This window comes from Taudactylus pleione, unplaced genomic scaffold (assembly GCF_031769625.1).
Source record: "Taudactylus pleione unplaced genomic scaffold, aTauple2 ptg000102l, whole genome shotgun sequence".
Taxonomy (NCBI): Eukaryota; Metazoa; Chordata; class Amphibia; order Anura; family Myobatrachidae; genus Taudactylus; species Taudactylus pleione.
In genome coordinates, this window is record NW_028284504.1 from 5,636,416 (window position 1) to 5,661,824 (window position 25,409).

The following is a 25,409-nucleotide window of genomic DNA, read 5'->3' on the forward strand; positions in this document are numbered from 1 at the left end:
CAACCAGCCATGCTGTTGCAGTACCGCAATGGTCAGGTCCAAGTGGCGTAGAAGGAGCTCTGGAGATCCTGCCACCACCAGAAGGTCGTCCAAGTACGGTAACATGCGGACTCCCTGCAGCTGCAGGGAAGCCGCCATGACTGTCATCACTTTGGTGAATACACGTGGTGCTGTCGCCAGGTAACGCCTGGAACTGAAAGTGGTCATTGCGGATTGCAAACCTGAGGAACTGTTGATGGCGTAAAAGAATAGGGACATGCAGGTAAGCGTCCTGTATGTCCAACGACACCATGTAATTCCCAGGTTCCAGCGCCAGAATGATGGACCGTAGGGTCTCCATCCGAAACCTCGGCACCCGCAAAGACTTGTTGAGTGCTTTGAGGTTGAAGATCGGACCATACGACCCATTGGGTTTCTGCACCAAAAACAGATTGGAATAGAAACCCTGGTCCCTCTGGGAGAATGGAACAGGCACTATGACTCCAGCCTGGAGCATAGTGTGCAAAACCTTCCGCAGTTCCACGGCTTTGTTCCGGTCTGATGGAAGACCCGTGGTGAAGAATAGAGATGGGGGCCTGTGCCGAAAGAAGATGGCATACCCGTGAGAAACCACCTCGTGAACCCAAGTGTCTGTCGTAGTTACCGATCAATACTGGGTGAACTGCAGCAGGCGGCCTCCCACTTTGGGATCCCCCAAAGGGAGGCCCGGACCATCAGGGCGCAGGCTTGTCATCGGGCTTAGGGGCCGGACGTCTGGTACTCCAGGCCTGTTTCCGGGGCTTGGCCGATTTTTTGGGGCCAGCCTGTCTGGGGAAAGACTGCGTCTTAGGCCTACCCTGGGCCCTGTAAGGCCGAAAGGACGACGTACCTGAACCGGAAGGAACCGCAGCAGACGGAAGACATGCCGATTTGGCTGCCGCCAGCGTGGCTACGATTTTGTCCAGATCCGGGCCAAAGAGGACTTCTCCATTGAAAGGCAAAGCTTCCAAGCCCTTCTTGGAATCAGCGTCCACCTTCCAAGATCGCAACCATAAGGTGCGACGAGCAGCGACAGCCGCCGAAGAAATCCGAGATGCCAGGGTACTGATATCCAAGGCCGCCCCATTGATATAAGTGGCCAAGTCCTGGAGATTGCCTATCAACTCGGTCTGTTCAGCCGAACAGTCGGAATCGAAAGACGCCTCCAAATTATCAGCCCAGCGCTCCATAGCTCTGGCTACCCAACAAATGGCCATAGCCGGCCTAGCTGCCCCCCCCCCGCAAGGGAATAAACGGACTTTAGACAAATCTCTACCTTACGGTCCGTAGCATCCTTCAAGGAAGACATGGAGGGCATGGGCAATGTGGCACGGCGGACTAGGCGTGTCACATGGGAATCCACCCGTGGAGGGGATTCCCACTTAGAAAAATAATTATCCGCAAACGGATAAGCCACCGCCAAGCGCCTCTGAGGCTGATACCATTTGCCCGGATGTTTCCACGCCTCGTCTAAATGGTCCACTTTACCGAAAGAGGAAACACTGTGGCGTCACCCTTAAGATCCTTAAAAAAGGCATATTTAGATTTTGACACCGGAGGATTTTCATCCTCAATCACTAAAGCTGTGCGGACTGCCCGAATAAGTCCAGGAATATAAACCTTGGACCTAGCGTCCGACTCTTTAGTACGGAGAGGTTCCTGGTCCGAAAGATCCAGAATCTCCCCATCATCAGACGTCACGTTGTCATCCTCAGAAGGAGCGGACAGAGACGCCACTGACCGCTTATGTGGCCTCAACACAGACTCCCCTTGTAACACGTCCGACAAGTGCTGTACAGAACTTGTCAGAGAATTAACCCACGCAGGCTCCTGAGAGACTTGGGGAGGAGAAATAGGGAGACTGTGTGGTACCATCAATTGTCTCGGGAAACCCTGCATGGGTGACGACACCACCGACTGCTGGGACAAACCCATCTGTGAGAACGCAGGCTGCAGAGCTAACTGGCCCACGAGGGTTGTAAGCGCTTTGGCTAAACAAGCCCAGGTCGGCTCCTGTACCAGGGCAGTGACAGTAATTGGCCGCGCCAATAAATAACACTGCCGACATAGCCCCTCCGCGCTACCTTCCCCCTCCGCTATAGGTACCTTGCACGTAGTACACAAAAGCTGGAGAGGAAAGTCACTCTCAGACATTATGGTAAGTATGTGACCCCTCTCACTGATACTCGTAGTATAGTGTGAGACCACCCTGCAATCACCGCACCGCAAGGGCTTTAGCAGAAGAAGAGCAGGGACAGTAAAATGGCTGACAGTAGAAAATGAAAGTACAGGCAGCAGCGCTAGCAGAAGTCACATACAATGCAAAGAAAATCAATTCCTGCACTAACAGCGCTGATAATCAACTACGCAGACACAGAGCCTGGTAGGACACAGCGCTGCATACACAGACCTGAACCAAACAGAGGAGAGGTATGCCGGGGGACCCAGACGCCACCGCTTCCAAGCTTCCAGCAGCGTTCAGCGCTTGTAAAAAGATGGCCACCGAGGAGCATAGAGGCGGCCGGCCTGGGGGAGGAGCGCTGCCACAGGGCCAGTCAGCACAGTGCAGAGAGGACTGTGTGCAGCGGGGGAGGCGGCGGCTGTGCTTCAGGGAAGGCACGCTCCCCTGGCATGCAATTAACCCCTGGGACGCCGCAGTGCTACCGCTCAACCGCGGTCCGCTGTCCCAGGGGGGTAGTGGAAGCGCAGGTTAGGTACCTTGCTCCACGCTGCAGCCAGTCCCCAGGGAGCCCCCTGCCTGGGGACTCTGGACCATGTTTCAGCAGGGTCCCACCGCGGGACCCCGCTGCTTACCTGCTGCCCCCTTGGATCCGGCCATGGTCCCAAACATCTGGGGTCACCGCTAGCTGTGACCCCAGATGCTTACCAGCATCCCTGGATCGGTACCGGCGTTCTGGTAACAACGGGGGTGTAGGGAAGACAGCATGGACGTCAGCACTGACTGTCCATGCTGTACTTCCAGATGTGCAGCCACAGCTGCATTGAAGAAACTTCAGGGGCTATTCTTAGCCCCTCTCTAACAGGTGCGTCTGACCAGGCCAGGCACCAAACGAAACTGAGATGCCTTGGCTCGGGTGCGGGCTATAGGAGGGGGACCCTAGTGCATCCTGGGAGGCTGAAAACGTAACTCTATGGTACGCAATGCCTGACGTCATCACCTATACCCCAAGGTATCCTGTGGATACCCTATGGACCCTGATGTAGAAAAATATATATATATTTTATATATTTTATTTTATATACACATATACACACACACACACACACACACACACATATAAAGTAGGGATGTGCAGGCTCGGATAGGTTCGAATTTGCACGTCGAGTTCGGATTTTTCCCTCCAAAAAACGGGACTCAGAAAGAGGCAAAACGTCATCTTGCATGGACAAACATCATCATTCCTGGAACTCGGCGTGCAAATTCGAACCTATCTGAGCCTGCACATCCCTAATATAAAGGACAGTTTTCTCAGCAAGTTTTAAAAACAAATTCAGAAATATTTTACTTTTCTTGGAATCTGACCAAAAACTAACATATTAACACTATTAAAAAGCAAGAAATTTGAAAGAACTAAGCGCTGTTGTATACCATTACAATCTAGTGTATATAACCAATTCAATTTATCACTCGAGCATACTCACTACCTTGGCCTGCTACCTTAACCTGCATCTTAAGCATGGAGTTAGAACCGGAGGTGAGTTTTAATACCACCTGTCATCTCTTTTCAGATAAATGAATGCCATCTTCCATAACTGATGCTTTTGATTGCAAGCATAGTCTGTATTGAAAGTATGTTTTGCCATTGTGGGACTGCAACTTCCCCCATCATTAATAAGCCTGTTGAACAAACTAACCCACCCCTCCTCCCACCCCAGGGTGTATTATATTACAAATGTTTCAGTCACCCATATACATCATGCCCAAACTGCATCACTGTTTGCCGTGTTTGGTATTCCCTGTTTTGTACCATGTACTTCCGCCACAATGTATTATATGTCAGCGTGTTATACCTCCAATGAAGTGCATCCTCCAACGGCAGATCACATAGATCTACTCATACTGGGTATATCATACTGCCACACATCAGTTTTCCCATATACAGTATGCCTTGGGTCCTTGCACGGCTCATCTCCCACATTGTAACCTTCGTAGTGCGCCCAACATGGCTGTGTCACCTGGTACACTCGTGGATGGGATGAAAAATACATGGACCTGACGATTATGGTGGGACCCTACTCCTAGCGTTAGGATGCTGCAACCACCCATATTGTGTCATCTCTTCTAGGCAGGACCTATTCTACCCAGGGTAATCCTATGTAGTGTGCCCAAGATGGTTGCCTCATCCGGTACTTTTTGTTGGTGGAATATATAACCCGTGGAAGTTATTTCTCAAGATGTTTCTCTGTCGCTCCGGGGCTTGCACATGCGCAGTGCGGCCACTGCGCGTGCGCAGGACTAACCATCGAGTCGGTTACGAGCGCATCGGCGCTTGCGACTGACTCTGAATGAGGTTCCTAATCTCACACCAAGTTAAAGTGGAGTAACTGTCCATGGTGCTGAAACAGCAAAATGAGAGCCAATCGGAGCTAGCAATGTGCCATGTTGCTTAGCAGCAGCCTAGAGAGGGGAGGGTAGTATGAGCCTTAGCGGAATCACGACTGAGGCAGACAGAGTGAGAGACAGCCTCCAATGAACCCATGGAGATGCCCTGATGCAGTCACAGTAGCCAGGAGAGGCCTAGTAAGCAGGAATTTAGTAAGAACATAATACCATCAGAAGATCAAATTATTTCCATTCGATGGTGGAAAATATCGGACCACCACCAAATATAAAACCACTACCATCGGAACAAAAACATTGATGTTAGTAACCATCGGATTCCGATGTTCATCCCTACGCTGAACCTGCAGACGGACTCCAGCCAACACCACTTCTCCACCGTGAAGTGGTCCCTCTCCAGCATGATGTTCCCACTCAGCCACATGCCTTCGGTGAACAGGAAGCACCTCCCATGGAAGTCTGCGCTGTTCTCGGAGGAAGCTCAACAGGAAGCCCAGGAAATACAGGGTACTTTGTGCAAAGAGGATATTACACATCACCATGTTCGACAGCTGGGGAGGGGTGCACATGGAGGCTGCGGAAATATGCACAGGTGACCCAGTCCTGGAGACATGCTGCTGATAATGCTTGCGGTAGCATAAATTGTACAGAGAGATAAGGCACTAAGACAACCCCGTAATGAATTACTTAAACTGGGTATCAAGAAACAAGCGAGGGATAAAATTGTATGGGTCAATCAATTTAATCAGGCAGGTGGGCTAATTGCTAGAACCACCAAAAAATACTAGCCGGTTATTAGTAGTCACCCAGAACTAACAGCGCTTAGTAAATGAAAAAGATTATGCATAGCTACAAATGTGGCAGAAGTCTTAGGGATCTTTTAGTCAGGTCTGATGTCACTGTGTTCCCGACGAAAAGTGGTGGACACCAGTTTACAAATAAAAATTTGGGCTGTTTTAAAATGCACCACCTGTCGTTACCTTGTTAATTGCAATGAATTTTGTCATCCTAGAACAGGTAAAATATTCAAGATTCAATACGATATTCCTGTACATCCAAGTTTGTAATCTATATGATCACATGTTCCTATAGTAAGAACTACATAGGGAAAACAGAAGTGCCATTCGACAAGCCTTTGAGAAGGGAGCTAGTGATCAGATGGGCGTTAAACATTTTTTGCATATAAACCATAGCCTTTCTACTTTAAGATACCGAATTATAGATCATGTTCCGTCTAGTATTAGGGGGGGACCAGTCTAAGCAATTATTAAAATTGGAAGCAAAATGGATATTCAAGTTGGAGACTGTGGAGACTATGGGCCTGATTCAGAGCCGCTCGTAAGCGGCCGCTCGTTCGCACCGAGCGATGTTTGCCTAACTGCGCATGCGCGAACCAGTCAGTGCGGCCGTAAATCGTTTGTTCGCTAAATAGCGAATGCCTGCTATTTTGAGTGACGGAATGAGGCGTATGTGGGTGGTAACAGGGGAAGGTGCTTGAAAACGGGGAGTGGAGATCCGAACGCAGGCGTGCTTAAAGGTCAAAACGGGCGTTTTAAAGGTGTGCATAATTAATACAGCAGTGTCATTGACCATGTCACTGGGTTATTTTATAGCCAGAACTGCTCGCAAAATTGTGGTAGGAAAAACCAACCACAAGAATAGCGAGCAGTTCATACCCTGGTCGATGTACTCGATTAATCTAATAAATAGCGGACATGACGTAGGATGCTAGCGGCCAGGGGGCGTATTTTTCCAAAAAACGACCGCAAGTTTTGTTCGCTCGTTCAGACATAGAGGCGTGAACAGACCGCAAAGAGCGAACGGTTCATTTGAATAGCCACCCCTATTTTCTGAACGAGCGAGCGCAAATAGCATCCGGCTCTGAATCAGGCCCTATGTATCAAAGCTTGATGAGAGATAAAATTGTGTGATATAAATCCCCAATCAGCTTCTAACTTACATTTTATAGGCTGTGTGTGAAAAATGACAGTTCGGAGCTGATTGGTTAATACTTTTTCTCTTATCAAACTTTGATACATTTGCCCCATTATACCTTAAAGGGTTCTATGAGCACTTTTTATAGTCTGTCCGATATAGGGTTCTATGTATAGGATATAAGCGCTATATATTCAGAGGGTTTCAAGATAGGGATTATTGTAATATATCTTTTTTTGAGCTGACTTTATTAAAGCAATGCCTCACATCAGATAATGAATGCAGTATAATGCATAAATTGAAGTTTTTCAGTAATTTTTGATACAGTGTTAGTTATACCTATGAATCGCTAGCTAAGAATTTGTACAGGTTGAGTCTCCCATATCCAAAATACCCCTGGTCCCAAGCATTATGGATAACGGAATATTCCGTATTTTGGAATATTTGCATATCATAATGAAATATCTTGGGAATGGGACCCCAATATACACACAGAATGCATTTATGTGTTATATACATCTTATACACACAGCCTGAAGGTAATATTATACAAATATTTTCAATAATTTTGTGGCTCAAGCAAAGTTTGTGTACAGAAAATATGAGATATGGTAAGAACTTACCCTTGTTATCTCTATTTCTACGAAATCCATAGGGTTCCACAGGATACATTGGGGTATAGGTGTGACGTCAGTCGCAGGGCACCAAAGAGTTAAGCTTTCAGCCTCCCAGGATGCACTAGGTCCCCCTCCTATACCCCGCCCCCGGGCCAAGGCACCTCAGTTAGTTACCAAGCCATAGGCCGGAGGAGGAGAAGGAAGAGAGAGAACAAAGATCTGGACACATACAAGAATCACATTCTCACCAGAGGGAGACGGAAAACCGGTGACCAGAGCAAAGCCCATCTGCAGCACAGGTGCGACAGGGCGGGAGTCCTGTGGAACCCTATGGACTTCGTAGAAATAGAGATAACAAGGGTAAGTTCTTACCATATCTCATATTTTCTACTTCAGGGTCCATAGGGTATCCACAGGATACCTTGGGGATGTCCCAAAGCAGTATCCTTTAAGGGTGGGGACGCTCCTGTGCAGAAAGGAGAATCCGCCGCCCGAAGGAAGCATCCTGAGAGGCAAAGGTGTCAAACCTGTAATACCTCACGAAGGTATGGACAGAAGACCACGTAGCAGCCTTGCAGATCTGAACTGCCGAGGCACCACGTCGAGCTGCCCACGAAGGACCCACAGACCTAGTGGAATGAGCCTTCAGAGAAGGAGGGACCGGTAGGCCTTCATGAAGATAAGCTTCAGAAATAGCCATACGGATCCAGGCTGCCAAAGTTTGCTTTGAAGCAGGCCAACCCTTTTTACGGAAGCCAAAGAGGACAAACAAAGCGTCCGACTTCCTAAACGAAGAAGTGCGGTCAACATAAGTCCTTAAGGCCCGCACAACATCCAAAGAGGCCTCACCCACGGAAAGACCCGGTGAGTTAAAGGCCGGAACAACTATTTCCTCGTTAATATGAAACTGGGAAACAACTTTGGGAAGAAACTCGGGCCGAGTGCGGAGCACTGCCCTGTTCCCATAAAAAACCAAGAAAGGGGGTCTACAAGAAAGAGCCCCTAACTCAGAAACACGTCTGGCCGAAGCAATGGCCAGAAGGAAAACAGTCTTAGCTGTTAGCCATTTAATATCCACTGAGCCCAGTGGTTCAAACGGCGGTCCTTGGAGAGCCCTCAGGACCACAGCCAAATCCCAAGGCGCCACAGGTGGAACAAAGGGCGGCTGAATGCGGAGAACACCCTGCATAAAGGTGCGCACATCCGGGATTGTAGCAATCCTACGGTGAAACCAGACAGATAGGGCCGAAACCTGTACCTTCAAAGAAGCAAGGCAAAGCCCATGATCTAGTCCCGCTTGCAGGAAGGCGAGAATCCGAGACAGACGAAACTCCCGCGGTGCATAACCTCTCGGTCGACACCACTGGAAGAACGTATGCCACACGCGATGGTATATCCTCGCGGAAGACGGTTTCCGAGCTCGTAACATGGTACGCACCACAGAGCTGGAAAACCCCCGGGACCTCAGCATGGCCGTCTCAACAGCCACGCCGTCAAAGACAGCCGAGTCAGGTCCGGGTGAAGGCAAGGACCCTGAGACAGAAGGTCCGGTCGTAGCGGCAACTGCAGAGGAATGTCCACGGACAGACCCTGAAGGTCTGAGAACCAGTGCCGTCTGGGCCACGCGGGAGCTATCAACAGGAGCGTCCCTCCTTCCTGTTTGAATTTCCGGATTACCCGTGGAAGAAGGGAGACCGGAGGGAACAGGTATGCGAACCGGAACGTCCACCGGACGGACAGAGCATCCACCAGAGACGCCCCTTCGTCTCTTGTGCGAGACCCGTACACCGGCAACTTGTTGTTGTGCCGGGACGCCATGAGGTCGATTTCTGGAAGACCCCACCTGTCCACCAGTAGTTGAAAAACGTCCGGGTGCAGGGACCATTCCCCCGGATGAACGTCCTGGCGACTTAGAAAGTCCGCCTCCCAATTGAGCACTCCCAGGATGAAGACCGCTGATATGGCCGGAAGATTGCGCTCCGCCCAAACCAGGATCCGAGAGACCTCTACGAGAGCCGCCCGACTGCGAGTTCCTCCTTGCCTGTTTATGTAGGCCACGGTGGTAGCGTTGTCCGACTGGACCTGCACCGGGCGACCCTGGAGAAACCACTGTGCCTGCTGGAGAGCATTGAAGACCGCACGGAGTTCCAAGATATTTATTGGAAGCTCCGCTTCTGTCGGCGTCCACCTGCCCTGGAACAAGTGTGGACCCGCAACTGCTCCCCAGCCCCGAAGACTGGCGTCCGTTGTCAACAGGACCCAATTTGGAACCCAGAACGGACGTCCCTTGTTGAGGTGGGTCGTCTGTAACCACCACGTAAGGGACAGGCGAACCTCCTGGGTGAGCACAATCGTCTGGGACTTCAGAGACTGAGTCAGCCCGTTCCACTTGGACAGGATCAGGTGCTGCAGAGGTCTGGAGTGAAACTGGGCGTATTCCACCATGTCGAACACCGACACCATGGAGCCCAGTAACCTCATCGCCGAGTGTAAGGACACCCGGCGGCTGTGCAGACAACTGCGCACCCTTGACTGTAAAGCAGAGATCTTGTCCTCCGTCACGAAGATCCTTTGCTGTCCCGAGTCCAATAAGGCTCCAAGATGCAGAATCCTCCGAGACGGGATTAGAGTGGACTTCTGCCAGTTGATTAGCCAGCCGTGCCGTTGCAGCAGTGCAATGGTCAGGTCCAAGTGGCGTAACAGGAGCTCTGGAGATCCTGCCACCAATAACAGGTCGTCCAAATACGGCAACATGCGGACTCCCTGCAGCCGCAGAGAAGCCGCCATGACCGCCATCACCTTGGTGAAAACACGTGGTGCTGTTGCCAGGCCGAAAGGTAACGCCCGAAACTGGAAGTGGTCGCTGCTGATTGCAAACCTGAGGAACTGTTGATGGCGCCAAAGAATAGGGACATGCAGGTAAGCGTCCTGTATGTCCAATGACACCAAGTAGTCCCCAGGTTCCAGCGCCAGAATGATGGACCGTAGGGTCTCCATCCGAAACTTCGGGACCCGCAAAGACTTGTTGAGTGCTTTGAGGTTGAGAATCGGACGATATGACCCATTGGGTTTCTGTACCAAAAATAGATTTGAATAGAAACCCTGGCCCCTCTGGGAGAATGGAACCGCCACTATAACTCCAGCCTGGAGCATAGTGTGCAATACCTTCCGCAGCTCCGTAGCCTTGTTCCGGTCTGATGGGAGACCCGTGGTGAAGAAGCGAGCCGGGGGTCTGTGCCGGAAGGAGAGGGCGTATCCGTGGGAAACCACCTCCAGAACCCAAGTGTCTGTCGTAGTGGTCGACCAACACTGGGCGAACTGTAGCAGGCGGCCTCCCACCCTGGGATCCCCCAAAGGGAGGCCCGGACCGTCAGGCCGCAGGCTTGTCATCTGGCTTGGGGGCCGGACGTCTGGTACTCCATGCCTGCTTCCGGGGCTTGACCGATTTCTTAGGGCCAGCCTGTCGAGGAAACGACTGTGGTTTGGGCCTGCCCTGGGCCCTAGATGACCGAAAGGACGATGGTCCCGAACCAGAAGGAGCAGCGGCCGACGGGAGACAGGCAGATTTGGCTGCCGCCAGCGTGGCCACAATCTTATCCAGATCCGGACCGAAGAGAACTTCTTTGGTAAACGGCAACGCTTCCAGACCTTTCTTGGAATCTGCGTCCGCCTTCCAGGATCGCAGCCACAAGGTGCGACGAGCAGCTACCGCTGCTGAAGAAATTCTAGACACCAGAGTACTAATGTCTAGAGCCGCCTCGTTGATGTAGGTGGCCGAATCACGGAGATTGCCAATCAACTCCGCCTGATCGGCCGGACAGTCGGATTCAAAAGAAGCCTCTAATGAATCCGCCCAGCGCTCCATCGCTCTGGCAACCCAGCAAATGGCCATAGCCGGCCGTGCTGCCCCCCCTGCAAGGGAATAAGCGGACTTCAGGCAGATTTCTACCTTGCGGTCCGTAGCATCCTTAAGGGAGGACATGGATGGCATCGGCAATGTGGCACTACGGACAAGACGGGTCACGTGAGAATCCACCTGTGGAGGGGATTCCCACTTAGCAAAATAATTATCCGCGAACGGATAAGCCACCGCCAGGCGTCTCTGCGGCTGGTATCTTTTGCCAGGTTGTTTCCACGCCTCCTCTAAATGGTCCACCAACTGACCCGAAAGAGGAAAGACTGTGGCATCGCCCTTCACATCTTTGAAAAAGGCATACTTAGATTTAGCCGCTGGGGGAACTTCGTCCTCAATCACCAAGGCTGTGCGGACCGCCCGAATAAGTCCAGGAATTTATACTTTGGACTTAGCATCAGCGTCCTTAGTATGGAGAGGTTCCTGATCGTAAGGATCTAGAATCTCCCCATCATCAGACGTCCCTTCGTCATCCTCATAAGGAGCGGACAGAGACGCCACCGGCCTTTTATGAGACAGCATCACAGACTCCCCTTGCAACACATCCGACAAGTGCTGTACAGAACTCGTCAGGGAGTTAACCCACGCTGGCTCCTGAGAACCCGGGAGCGGGGAAATAGGGAGACTGTGGGGTACCACCAATTGTCGTGGGAACCCCTGCATGGGTGACGACACCACAGACTGCTGGGACAAACCCATCGGAGTAAACGCGGGCTGCGGAGCTAACTGGCCCACTAAAGCTGTTAACGCCTGAGCGAAACAAGCCCAGGGCGGCTCCTGTACCGGTGCTGTAACCGTAATAGGCCGCGCCATGGACAAACACTGCCGGCAAAGGCCCTCCGCGCTACCCTCCCCCTCCGCTAACGGTACTTTGCACGTGGTACACTGTAGCCGGAGGGGAAAATCACTTTCAGACATGATGGCACCACGTATGTGACCTCTCTCACCAATTAAATATTAAATAGGCGAGAGACCACCCTGCAGCACCGCACCGCAAGGGCTTTAGCAGAAAGAACAGGGACAGTAATAAAGCTGACAGTTTAGAGAAGAAAAGATTACAGGCAGCAGCGCTAGCACAGTCACATACAATGCAGAAAAATAACAATTCCTGCACTAACAGCGCTGATCACTCAACTACACAGACACAGGGCCTGGTAGGACACAGCGCTGCATACACAGACCTGACCACAGCGGAGGAGAGGTATGCGGGGGGACCCAGACCACGAAGCTTCCGTCCAGCGCTTCCAGCAGCCTTCACCATGCGTTCTGGAGAAGATGGCCGCCGAGGAGCAGAGAGGAGGCTGGCCTGGGGGAGGAGCGCTGCCACAGGACCAGTCGGCAGCATGCAGAGAGGGCTGTGTGCAGCGGGGGAGGCGCCGGCTGTGAGACAGGGAAGGCGCGCTCCCCTGGCATGCATTTAACCCCTGGGACGCCGCAGCGCTACCGCTCTGCTGCGGTCCGCTGTCCCAGGGGGTAGTGGAAGCGCAGGTTGGTCGCCTGGCTCCACGCTGCAGCCAGTCCCCAGGGAGCCCCCTGCCTGGGGACTTAGGACCATGTGATCAGCGGGGACCCAACGCGGGACCCCGCTGCTTACCTCTGTCCCCCTTGAATCCGGCCATGGTCCGGAGCATCTGGGGTCACCGCTAGCTGTGACCCCAGACGCCCACCAGCATCCCCGGATCAGTACCGGCGTTCTGGTACCGGCGGGGTGTAGGGAAGACAGCATGGACGTCAGGACTGACTGTCCATGCTGTTCATCCAGTTGTGCAGCCACAGCTGCATGAAGAATAAGCTTCAGGGGCTCTTCTAGCCCCCACTCCAACAGGTGCACCCGACTCCGGCCGGGCACCAAACTAAACTGAGGTGCCTTGGCCCGGGGGCGGGGTATAGGAGGGGGACCTAGTGCATCCTGGGAGGCTGAAAGCTTAACTCTTTGGTGCCCTGCGACTGACGTCACACCTATACCCCAAGGTATCCTGTGGATACCCTATGGACCCTGAAGTAGAAATGAAATTAATTTATGTTTCATATAGAGTTTATACACACAGCCTGAAGGTAATTTTATACAATATTTTTAATAATTTGTGCCTTAGATTTTTGATTGTTAATGTACACAAACTTTGTCTAGGTTTAATTAGCTCAGTCGTGCCAAAATTATTCCGTATTTTGGAATATTTGGATATGGAAGACTCAACCTGTAACTGCTATAATTGCAAGAAGATACAAGTATCTCTTTTATAGAATTATTCAGTAATGTTTTTCTACTATGTTTGATCTCTCCAAGGATCCGTGCTGAATTAGTATGTCATTGGTGGAGGATGTACACGTTTTACCGACATCATTCAGGCAGTGTTTGCAGTTGGATGGGTTGTGGCACCAAACCACTCTGGGTGTTCGGTCATAAGCGATGATGTTTTTTATGTATCTTTGTAACCTGATGAAAAGAACCACTAATAAGAGTTCTGAAATGTTAATGAAGAAAATCCGGCTCATTGTAGTTTTTTTTTTTTTTTTTAAACCGTCCTGACTGCCACAGTAACGTATATACACACACACATATATTCATACATACACACACACACACTGTATATATATATATATACGCACACACTATATGTTATATACACACTGATGCCAAAAGCTTCGCCCACATTGAAATCGCTTCTGACAACACTGGGTGGCCATGTGACCAGCGGCGCCTTCACCCACCACTCCCACCAATGTCACTGTGTGCCCTGTGCACAGACTGCTATGTAGCATATTCTAAGTAAATTCAGTCCCAAAGAACCTTTCCCCCCACCCCTTACACATGGTGCCACACCTACTGTATCTCTTGCAATGATGAGGTTTTAAATGTTTTTGTTATTGCTCAGCTTAAACTTGACGGATCGAGATGAAACAAAGTCCAGGTTTCCACTACAAAATTATGCAGTTTTCATAAAAATCGATTCGTTAGTGCGCCAACTAACTTTATTATATTAGTATAGATACATTATTATTACTGTAACCAATTATGCCAGTGGCTACACATTTCCAGAGTTCTTTTAATATGACAAGAGAAAGCTCTGAATTTGCTGGTCTCAACAAGCTCTTCGTTTGTCCACAAATATTTTTGGATAAAATGGATAGTGTATAGATTCTTCTTTTACTTTTTATCATGTCTGAGTAATGTTCATCTTTAGGTTTTAACAGGTCATAACAAGAGTGATGAGCAAATGCTACATGTAGCTTCACAAGAAATACAAGTGAAGGAATATTTGTTTTTTTCACCCCTTATAATCTACTATGGAGGGGATTCAATTGGGCGTGGGGTTTTCACCGCAAATATCACACCCAATTTTGGATTATCGCAGGTATGTATGCTCCCGATCAGTTGTGGCTCCAGATGTGGGACTGCAGCGAAGTCCAAAATTCAAATAGGGGAGCCACACCAAATGCCAGTTAGTACCAGCCAAAGATGTTTGGCAGCTTTTGAAAGAACAGTTTGTGTAGCTCCCCTATATGAATATTGGACTGCGCTGCAGCTCCACCTCTGGAGCCGCCACTGCTCCCGATATATCTGATCTGACACACTGATAGCAAAAGGTTGCCTACCTGTGCACTAGGGTGTCAGCCTGCTAACAACTGCAAGGAATCTGGCCTGGTTTTGATACCCACCCAAATGAAATACCAGGCTCTGGAGAGAACGCAGCTCAGCTGCTTGTGCCACCCGATTTCTTAAAATATCGGGAGACAAAATAAATAGGACATCTGTGTGTTCGGTGTTTCAATTATATAGAAGACAGAAAAAAAGGGGTTAGTTTATGAATGTTCTAAAAATCTCAATAGGAGCACTGCGGAGAGAGGGATCTCTCTGGATGCATTGGGGGTCCCTTCAAAATTTTGCTATGGTGTCCACAAAGTCCTAGTTACACACCTGATTGTATTGTATAGTTTTATCTGCTTTTCAAATTTTTGCTGAGATAATTTGGATAATGCCAGCAATTATTAGTTACTACTAATTATTATTAGTAGTAATGAATGTAATAGCAAATGCTATCAGATTAATCTGGCCTCGCTTGCTGTAATATTAGCAGCAATGTTAGACAATTAGCCAAAATCAGTGCCTGTGGGGGATCAGGTTATTTTATGAAGACCTATCGATGCCTACATGGTCCAAAGAGACAGTCAACCAAGGGTTTGGCAAGTATGAAAAGGTTTTTTTTGTTTTTTTTAAATAAAAGATTAAACCATATGGTGTGGAGTTTTGTGTTTATTTTAATATTTTCTTTACAGGCAGACTACTGTTGGTTTAGCGTCAGGCATGCTGGGGCTGTCTGTGATTTGAGGCCACCTATTAAGAATATTATTTACTATTTTATTACTATTAACCCCGCCACCAGGGATGAGGGGAATAGCCGAGGGCTGGTAGTTCTTCGGGAGGGGGGACCTAATTTTATTTTTGAGGTCTCAGACTGAGAGGTCCAGGGCTGGTTATTGATTTGGGGAGGGGGACACCACTCAATTTTTTATTTGAGACTATATTGCTGCTACTCCTAGCAGCATGTAAACTGGCGGCTCTCTCAGTCGACTTAGATGTCAGCATTTAACCACATTTGGGACGCAGGTGACCTTTAGCGGCGGCTGTGTTTTATTATTATTACTGTCGACATTTTGTCTGTGTCTACATTTTGATTGTCAACCTTTTGCTTTGTATACATTTTAAATGTCGACATTTCAACCTGTCTAAGGGCCATATTCAATTAGAGGCGAAAAGTCAGAGGTCGGACTTTTTGCCATCATCGCCGTTTTTTCAGGGGATAAAGTATCGGGCGCGTGCCCGCTTACCCCCGTATTCAATTGGGAATCGTCAAGAAACGTGGCCCGGCAGAAAGGTATCATAAAATCCTGTCACTTTTGGGGAAATCAGCCTATCACCCCCCAAAAGATGGTCTGACATGGGGGATGACTATGGGTACCCCCGATTTGGCCTGCCGAAGGTAATAGGGGTTTTTAAATAGCCGCGGCAGGTGCATAAATGCTGAAGAAGTGAAGAATACCATTTATCTTTATATTTTTGAAAAATAACTAGTCCCATCAAATTTGAGGTACATGAAAATAGGTGCAAGCATACTTTAAGTCCCTAAAGTGATTTTTTTAAATTCTTCAAAAATCCACCTGCCACTACTACCCGCATTGTAGAAAACACCTGCCGCATACTTGGGGACCTCCCCTGAGTCAATTTCACTAGTTTTTACGTTTGTCTCCCAACTTTTTTTTTCGCCGCCAAAATGAAACCACAAGAAACTTGTTTTTAATGTTTAAGCGCATATACAAAAGGAAAATTATTATACCCAAGTGGGTATAAAACAGGCGCTGGAATGAGTGGTTCTTACCAAGCAGCTACTGTATAAGGGCTAGTCACTCCCTGTCACACACAAAAGTATAGGAAGAAGATAGGAACGCTAATCAATTCAATGACATGTAATTACATGTAATACATATGGTATTATACATTCAGGTGTTTATTTAATAAAAATGTGAATAAATTAATAAAAAAATTCACTTGACTGCATCATGGAAAGAATATTTACAGTTCTAGTGTGGCAAATAAAAACATGAGATCTCACCCATGTATGGCTCTCCCAAATACAGTCCCTGCGGAACCAAACAGTATCCTCAGTTTCATATGACAATTTGCACTGGACTTATATTCCGTTTTAAGCCTGCATAATGGCTGCTGCCACTCAGAAATCTAAATAAAAACAAACAAAACATGGCCATTTGTTTTGTGAACATGTAGAAAAGTAAATACACAATAGTGCCTCTAAATCTGGGTACACACTTTGGACGATTTGTCTATTTGGGATGATTCAGAACGTCAAATCGTCCACATCGTGCAGTGTGTATGCACTTTTGCACGCTCCAGCGCATTGTTCGTCCTAGTTCAGGCCAATTTGATGTGACAGTTGGATGTGGCGGGGGAACAACATTATCGCGCGGTTGTACATCAGATTGTGCAGTGTGTATGGACAGCCCGATCTATCGTCCAGTCGCATCTGGCGCCGCTGGGTACAAACATCATCTAGTGTGTACCCAGCTTAACTACCCAGTGGGAACACAGGTTAGAACAGCCACTATAAAGAAGAGAGTGTCAGAACACACAGTGCATAATCCTGCAGCTCAGTCTGTGCGTCTAACAACGCATTGATCGTCCAGTTGGTCACATAAGTAGACAAGTCAGCAGTCTTTGCTGATGTCAACAGTAATATCCAGTCAATGAGGCAGATGGGTTTAGGGCAGTCATTAAAGCAAGCATACTGCAAACAAGTGTGAGTCTCCAAACAATAAAATAGTTGTTGCAGGGAAGGAGGGCTCTCTACTCACTATGATGAATCCTGCCATGACATGCATATCTATTTACAAACCCCCCATAATGGCTAGTTATATTGATAGTGTCAGCGATCTTACAAAAAGAAAAAAAAAGTACATGTTAAAATGTAAAACCTCATGAAGGAAAGACTCCAATCCCGAGGACTATACAATAAAATCAGTGGGGACAGGCATATTGTGAAGTTTAATATACAAACATTGCAGGCAGCAAGACCCTTGTGTTGGCAATATCTCAAGATTAGATAAGATATTCTCAGTAAAGCATTAAGACCAGCCCTAGGGTACAAAAAGATTAGCACTCACTTACACATATCTGTAGCATATGCATTGAAGTTGCTGCCAAAATAATTCAGTAGTGTATTATAACAAAGCTCAAAACGCAACTGCAGATAAAAAGCACCAGGTCCACCCAATGTTATTTTTATAAGACCTCAGCCTGCACTATAATTAGCTTCCTTTTTTATTTTTTTTATTATAACACAGAACAGTGACTATAGACAGGGAATAAATAATAATTGTTGAAAGGATAGAGATATATAGATCTACAAAAGTACACTTTAAAAAAACCATTAAAGCTGCCCTGCCAGTTAACTGTGGGAGAGTTGAATGTTTAAGACATCACCATAAAACAGAGTGTGAGCATACATATATTTCTATAGACTGACCACTTGTTTGGAAGAAATTCTGCACACACTCCCGCAGATGATTTCAGGCTGGTGCAACATGCAGGCAGACCACCTGGGGTAGCCAGCTTTACATATGTAGGCAAGGAGGGGGCTGTCAGGGGAGAAAGATATGGGTTTGACATCAGCAAATTAGGATAGAGTTGAGGTGGAGCATTTCATTAGAATTGCGTTAGGCTGGGTACACAGTAGAGATATATTGGATATTAGTTGTCATTTTGAGGCAAATTGGAATGACATCTTTCACATCACATAGTGTGTACGCTCAATCGCACTTCATATCTGATGTGCTGCATGTCAGATTGGAAGATGTTGTGAATGATGTGGTGCACATCGCGCAGTGTGTACGCACAACCAGAAGACCACAAGATTATTGGTCCAATCTTTCCTCTGAAGACATCACCTGAACTGCCATTGATCTACACAATGATTGAACAGCAAGTACAGGAGAAAAGATTAATTTATACAATGCTTTAATGTGATTTGGAAGATTGCATAGTGTGTGCTCTATATCGTTTGTCCTAGCATGAAGAAAATTGGAACGACCACCGCATCTTTTAAACGTCGTTCTAATGTGTACCCGGCATTAAAGAAGCGCTAGGGATCACAGAACACAATTGTCTTCTTTATGTGTTTAAATGTTGTTTGACATCCAGACAACAAATTACAAGATTGTTTCACCAGAAATATATTGAAGCATTAGCATCACAGGTGTCATCGTGGCATGCACAGGGAAGACAGATTCCACTTCCCACCTGGTCAAAACAGATAAAATGGAGGATATGCTAAAAGACGTTTTGGGAGTCGCTGGTGTGCAGTATGCACAGGTGTTGCAAGTAGCCCTATAGTTAAAAAGCTTTTGTTTTACTAAAATAAATCTTATAAGCTCTAGCCAAATCAAAGCAATGGCAGTTTCTTTATTTTAGATTCTTTGGCATAGGACATAAAATGAAGGAAGAACAATATCCGGGTCCATATGGAACTGAGGATTAGTTGTAAGAACCAACTACACTTCATGTATGATAAGAAATGGTTCTTCGGTCCATAATTCTGAGACAATATAATTTTCATTGTGAGAGTATGAAATGGTGATTCTGAGAGAGCGTTTACCATGCAATTCAAGTCCCAGCGGCTTAGATGGGCGAAAAAAAGTTTTATACAGCCTGGAAAAAACGTCATCATGTCCTCTTTAGCTACTAGCATTTTGTGCTGCTTGGCTCCTAGAGCTGACATTTGGACAATGAGTGTACTTCCTGGCAATCTTTTACCAAGACCACCTTGAAGGAAGTGCAGTATAATGATCAATGGATTGTTTGGCCCTAGGTTTCCATCAGAGCACCACCTGCTGAATAAGTGTTAAATCCTGTAGTATGATCTGTGTGGAGAGTTCTTGGCTTTCAGTAATGGAGATGCTATCTTCCCTGAAAATCCTTGGCATTTCAAGCAGTGGCGGAAAAATTTGCTTTGGGCCTCCCTCCTCCAAGATCAAAGTGCAGTGGGTGACAGAGAGAGGTAGGAGGGTGACAGGGAGAGGCAAGAGGTAGACAAAGAGACAAGAAGGTGACAAGGAGAAGCAGTGGGTGACAGGGAGAAGTGACAGGCCGTGGGTTATTTATTTATTACCAGTTATTTATATAGCGCACACATATTCCGCAGCGCTTTACAGAAAATATTCGTCCATTCACATCAGTCCCTGCCCCAGTGGAGCTTACAATCTATATTCCCTGCCACATGCACACACACACACACACACGGTTCATTTTTGTTGGGATCCAATTAACCTACTAATGGGTTACAGGGAGAAGCAGTGGGTGACAGAAGAGGTGACAGGTAGTGGGTGACAGGGAGAAGCAGTGGGTGACAGAAGAGGTGACAGGTAGTGGGTGACAGGGAGAAGCAGTGGGTGACAGAGAGGGGGAGAGGGTGACAGGGATAGTTGAATGGCAATGGGTGAAAGGGAGAGGTGACAGGCAGTAGTGACAGGGAAAAGCAGCCGGTAGTTCCCGCCCCTGATTTCAAGAGTCTCTGCTTGACGTCAGCATAAAATATTTTGGGTTGGTTGGCATATCTGACCTTAATGTGTTATGTATAGTTGATGGAGCCATGGCTTCCCAGTATTGGTTGCAATGCCTGAGGGAACCCTAGTTTGCATGGCAAAAAAGGTAGGATAACGCTCACTTACCTTGCCTTTTTTTTACTTTGTATAGGACTTTCAGTACCATGGTATGGGTGTAAACACATAGTCCAGATTGAATTGCCACTATTGAAAAGCAATCCTACAGTTTCTGCTCATTTTTCTCTGTACTTGGCAAAATGCTAAGTCACACTGGCTTTCACTGCTGTAGCTATCAGGTCTGCCTATGGAAGAACGCATTTTTGTACAAGCTTGAGAAATATATAAAAGTCTGTACCCACTTTTGGGATGTAACATTGTGGCTCAGAAATTCGGGCTTGACATTGCTTGTTCCTTCTTTATGGGCTGCCAATTGCTTCCTGTCCATAGAAGTAAAGTATATACTGTACTTTTATCATGCTGTGACTGTGCTATTTTCATGGTTGAAATAGCTTGCTTGGATAGCCAGATAGTGGTCCATTAAAACCTGGTGACACCAAAGTATTTCCTGGAAATGTAAACAAGCCCTGTACACTGCAGTCTTGCCCTCAAACATAAGGAAAATGAAAGCAGTGTCTACTTGTTACTGACAATGTGCTATTAGATGTTCGCAAGTGGCACCCCATGATAATGATGTATTCATGATCTGCCTCTTGTCGAAATTTAGTTTACTTCCACTGTAGATCTTTTCTTACTTTTACGTCAGAGGAATCAGCTGGCATTAATCCCCTGTATCCTTCTTACAGTTTTCTAGAAACATATCTGCAAGCTTATCATATGCACAGTGGTGAAGGGAATGTAACCCGAAACGTTGAAAATAAAAGGGTTTGTTTACGGAGGTAGAAGTCTCTGGAGTGCCGCCTATTTGTCAAATATATATATTTATTAATTGAAAGATATGTCTGCCTTTATATAAAATAAAAACACACTATGACTTACCACACAGCCTCTCTGTCACTGATGATGCAGGCTGTAGTTCTTGTCTTCCGTCTCTTGCAAGGTCTTCTTGATGACAGTGCTGTGGATGCCTCAGGGGTAGGAGGGATGATGTCTGCAGCCAGCCATCCTTAGTCCTCAGCACCTCATCACCTTCCTCAAATTCAGCCTCTCATCACCATCTTCAGCCCAGAAGCACCCCCCCCCGTCACATTTCACCATCCCCCATCATCAGTCCCCAGGTACCATCACCTTCCTCCATCCCCAGGCACCATCACCTTCCTCTGCGTCCAACCAGTCACCTTCTGCCCCCATCATTTTCTTCTGCCCTCTTCACCTTCCTCCGTCCCCAGGCACCATCACCTTCCTCTGCTTCAAGCCCATCACCTTCATCTTCAAGTATTGTTTTATGGCTGTTTATCCATCATGAAATCCGGGAATTGGTGATCGCAAATAATTGTTTTCAGGGGGTAGATGCAAAAAACCTAGCATATATCCCTGTCGTATTACTGCCAATACCCATTTGTAGAATAGTAGTTGAGGTCCATTCTTCAATGAATGTTGAAAGACTCCCTTTATCTTTGATCTTTTGCGAAGAGGGACTGAAAAACCCTCAGATATCCTTTCTCTTCTGCTGGAGAAAAAGCTGCCATGATGCACCCATTTCATAAGGTCTTTATTAGCGTCTGACAGGCCTGCCTATATGACATTTGTGGGCTATGAAAATATGTTCGCTTAGGTACATCTCTGAGGCAGCCAGGTTGATCTACCGCATGAGATTATAGTAAATTAAAGTATCCAATATCATATTCTCCCTTAAAGGTTAGGCACACCAGACTGTCTTCAATCTGAAGCTAGCCTGATTTATGACATTCTCTGTAGCAGAGTCTGATTGCCTCCAATGAGGCTTCACAAAATGTATTCTGTGTCAATCTGTATATCGTGCACAATGTTGAGCAGTTCACTTATTTTAATCCCATTTTTGTAGACAACACTCCAAGTCATTGCCCAATATCCTTAAGGCTCTAGATGTCACTGCAGTGCCACTGCCAGCTTCAAAAGCTGTTCTTACTTCAATTCATCTATCCATAACATCTTTAAAGCAAAGTACATCTTCAAGGGGAAGAGTTGTTTTCCAGGACAGTCTAGCTATTACTATATACACTTTTGGTGGTGCATCTCAAACCCTAATTTCTTCAGAAAACAAACAAAGGGTATATATAGATTCACCTGATCAATCTGGAGAGGCATTTATCTGGGTGTTTCCATTCTTCTGTTTCAATGATCCCTTTTATAATTCTATTAAGGGTAAATTGCCAGGTCTGAAACAGTGCTTCCTGCAAAGACAGTTTTTCTAGACTCATCAATCTCCATTACTTAATAGATAGCTCTAAACATATCTATTAAATCTACATTGAAATCAGACTGCCTTGAGGCTGGAACTGAGCCACCGTCACACAATTTAGATGCATTAGACTCTACATGCTGCACACCTGACTCACATAGTCAATAAATAAATATGAATGCCCATGACCTTTTTGACTTTAAGGGGTCAATCTAATAAATGGAGTCGACCACACTTACGGCATCTCTGTGCTTGCCGACTTTTAGTCACAGCCGCATACAAAGATCTGAGAGTCCGGGGTGAGATCGGGCTGCAATGGGGGCAAGATGCTGTGCCATTGCCGGCGTCTCGATGCTGTTACAGCATCCTGCACCGCTACTGCAAACATCATACTCTCGCTGGCTGGAGAGCTCTATAGAACCCCGCTCCGCTCAAGCTCTGCTCCATCACTAGTGTGTATACCGCAGTGTTTATAGCTGTACCTGCTATATCCAAATAAACCAACACCACTGTTCAAGTAACTGGGCTGTCATAGTTTGATTTACTAAAGCTTCTAAAACAGACAAGTGGTGGTGTTGACCATAGCACCCAGATCGTAGCTATAATTTCTCTATTGCATTCTAGAAACTGATAAGACAGTATCTTATTGGTTACTACGAACACCAACACCACTTGTTTGTTTTAGAAGCTTTTCTAAATCTACCCCAAACTCTCTTACAATGGCAATAAAGGAATAAGAGTTACAGATATTAGGTGTTTTTCAATTTACCATTGCCGGCACATTAATTTGTCTTGTTTAATTTATTCTCTTTCTTTACTACCATGGGTTTAAAGAAAAAAGTCCTTGGTTAATTCTTCATTGTGTGATGAAGATTTAAGCCCTATAAATAGGTGCAAAACACATTACAAGAGACTTAAAATTGTCACTTACAAGATTAACCATATGGCCACTGCCAATCATTTATAAATGTTGAGAACTAACCATTCAGGGTTGTTTTTCTTAGATCCCTTTTATTGTTTTTACAAATAGCAAAACACGTTTCACAGAACAAAAAGCCAGAGCATTACAATTCAACACATTAGAGGGGTATATTTACTAAAGTGAGAGTTTTTAGAAGTGGAGATGTTGCCCATAGCAATCAGATTCTACCTAACATTTATCTAGCACCTTCTAGAAAATAATTGCTACAATCCGATTGGTTGCTATGGGCAACATTTCCACTTCTACAAACTCTCACTTTAGTAAATTTACCCATAGCTGTACATAGATGAACATGTAATACATGAAAAAAAATGTAATAGTTCAAATATAATGAAAGCTAAGAACACCTCACAAGAAGTATGAGGGAGGAAGTACTAAGGGCCTGATTCAGAGGCGCTCGCAAAAAGTGAGCGCTCGCTCTGAATCAGGGCGGCCTCTTTTTTTTTTTTACCCGGCCTCCTGGCCACTCACTAAGCTGTGGGTGACCACCCACAGCTTTTGCGAGCGGCCAGGTGATGGTCGCGACCATCGGGCTTGCGACGAGACCCTTGTGGTAGGGTCTCGTTCCCGCAAGCCCCAGTGAGCTTCCTGCTCTAATAGATTAGGAAGCTCACTACTGACATCACGAGTGATGTCAGTAGGGCCGCCCACAAACGGCAGGCGTTCCTTCAGGAACGCCTCAGTTTGACCAGCCACCCCCCCTCCCCACCTACAAAACGGGTCGAGCTGACGATTAACATCGACAGCCGCCCCGTTTGTAACCAGCCCTGGAGCGAGTGAATTTCTCACTCGCTCCAAGGCTCGCGCATGCGCAGTGCCCCATCAACCCGCTTGCGAGCGGGTCTGAATCAGGCACTGAGTTAGGATGGTGATGTCCAAAGAAGTGGGTTCAGAGCTAGCAGACATGCCTCAGGAGAAAAGAAACTGAAAAATTAATTAAAACAGGCTTAAACTGATGTATAGGGAGAAAGTATAGAAGACGGGAGAGGAAAAAGGTTGTTCCAGGGAATCAGAGACCAATGGAGACGAGATATGTCACAAGACTCAGGGGTCTATTTACTAAGCTTTGTTAGGATATAAAGTAAGGTACCAGCCAATCAGCTCCTAACTGCCACGTCACAGGCTGTGTTTGAAAAATTACAGTTAGGAGCCAATTGTCTGGTACCTTATCTCCGTTCACTTTATCTCCTAACAAAGCTGTTGCCCGGGGCTCTGCGGCCAAAGGACACTGCTGCAGTCACCCCGCTGGCGCCCATCCGCTCTTGCTTGCCATCACTGCAATATAGGTGTCTCCCCAGGCCGGTACAATGTTGATGTTTGGAGCCGCAGGCATGCATTTACAGTGTGCTCCTCGTGAGTTGTCTCCTCTAATCTTGGTGCACTGCTTTATATTATGTTACACGTCACAGATGCTCAGTGCTCGCACACACGCTAAACATGGCCTCAGTGGGTGGAGTTCCTGGGGCGGAGCGGTCCAGGTCACACAGCAAGTCCCTGATCTACAAAGCTGGGGGCCGAGATTATTTTGCTGAGCCCTATTTGCCAGTACTGTGTGTTTTTTATAGTGGCTGGCCCCTCCCCCTGGGACCAGCCACCAATGAGCCGAGCTCCTTTGCAGATTGGCCCCTCCTCTCCTGGCTCCCATACTCCTCCTTCCATTCTCTATGCCACTCCTCTCCTCACCTCCCAGTACCCATCAATGATGTCTCTGTCCCATCTCCTCTTCCCCTCCTGGCTGGTTCCATAAACTTCAAAATTAAAAAAAAAAAAATGTAATCATAGAAAATATGTATTCAAAGATTTTTTTCTATTTTCGCCACGATGAGATGAGAAAAGCTGGGACACTTGCTTGTATCTGCCCCCATGTTTAAAGATGCCAGCCAGCCCCTGGGTATATTTACAAACTGCTGTAC

At 47.0% G+C, this 25,409-nt stretch overlaps 1 protein-coding gene across 8 annotated transcripts in view; it reads right to left on the bottom strand.

The window, feature by feature from the left end:
• The window catches only part of TANC2 (tetratricopeptide repeat, ankyrin repeat and coiled-coil containing 2), a 632,660-nt gene that overhangs the window by 592,764 nt on the left and 14,487 nt on the right, over nt 1-25,409 (bottom strand). Inside the window, exon 2 of one of the 8 annotated variants that reach the window (XM_088470699.1) lies at nt 16,675-16,799. The exons of the other annotated variants lie outside the window; for them this stretch is intronic. The gene's annotated coding sequence lies outside the window, so the exon portion shown is untranslated. The remainder of the gene's footprint in view (nt 1-16,674; nt 16,800-25,409) is intronic. 8 annotated transcript variants of the gene reach the window in all.